Raw genomic sequence first — 1,031 nt, 5'->3', positions numbered from 1 at the left:
CCCCGCCCGCAGCCGGCTACGCAGTGGCGCGCTCCGGTTGCCGGGCGCTGAATCGGGTTCAAGAACGCTGCGCGTCCACAGCCGCTAACGGCCCGCTGCGGCGGCGACTGCCGAGGCGGTCTCGGCGCCATGGAGGAAGCCGGGGCTGCGCCTCCGTGGCTTTTGTGGCTGGTCCTGGCAGAGCTGCACAGAGTTGTGGCAGCACCGCCTGAAGCGATGAGACGAGGTTCTAATCCTGATGGTTTTCCATGGGAATCGGTGATATGTGCAGCTGTTGTTGCTGTGCTCATTTTTTTGTGGAGAGGTTTTAGTTCGGTGAGACGTCGGCTCTACGTGGCAAGAGAGAAAGACCTTGCTGCAAAGCTTTCTGGACTGTTTGAAGAAAAATGTAAAATCCTTGAAAAGTTGAGCCTTGTACAAGAACAGTATGGAGGCTTAGAGTCATCTTTCAAGGATGCCAGTTTTGAAAAGGAGTCAACAGAAGCACAAAGTGTGGAGGCGACCTGTGAAAGGCTGGACAGGTCCAAATATGAACTTGAGGATGGAATATTCTGTCGAGAAAAAGAGTTAGAAGAAGAGAAATCTGAGCATTCTGAACAAGATGAACTGGTGGTGGATGTTTCAAAAAGGGTGCAGTCCCTAGAAGATGAATTAAAGACTGTCAAATTACAAGTAGCTGAAGCCAAAACAACCTTGAAGATATTTCATATGAATGAAGAACGACTTAAGAGAACACTAAAAGATGCTTTGAATGAAAATTCTCAACTTCAGGAAAGGCAGAAACAGCTTTTACGAGAAGCTGAAGTATGGAAAGAACAAGTGAATGAACTTAATAAACAGAAAATAACATCTGAAGACTCTAAAGTACACACAGAACAAGTTCTCAAGGATAAAGAAAATCACATCAAGTCTCAGACTGAACGCTTGCTACAGATGAAAGATTGGGCCGCTGTGCTTGAAGAAGACATAACAGATGACGATAACCTGGAATTAGAAACATTGAAGAGTGAATCAGAAAATGGTGCTCACTT

General features: G+C 46.4%; 1 pseudogene; it reads left to right on the top strand.

Annotated features, from left to right (window-relative positions):
- Positions 1–129: 129 nt before the first annotated feature.
- Positions 130–1,023, top strand: LOC103272051 (annotated as a pseudogene).
- Positions 1,024–1,031: the final 8 nt, after the last annotated feature.

The sequence above is a fragment of the Carlito syrichta genome, unplaced genomic scaffold (assembly GCF_000164805.1).
Source record: "Carlito syrichta isolate Samal-C Ts95f unplaced genomic scaffold, Tarsius_syrichta-2.0.1 Scaffold111426, whole genome shotgun sequence".
In the NCBI taxonomy this organism is placed as follows: Eukaryota; Metazoa; Chordata; class Mammalia; order Primates; family Tarsiidae; genus Carlito; species Carlito syrichta.
Note: the sequence above shows the minus strand (reverse complement) of the source record. Positions and strands in the feature narration are given on the sequence as shown.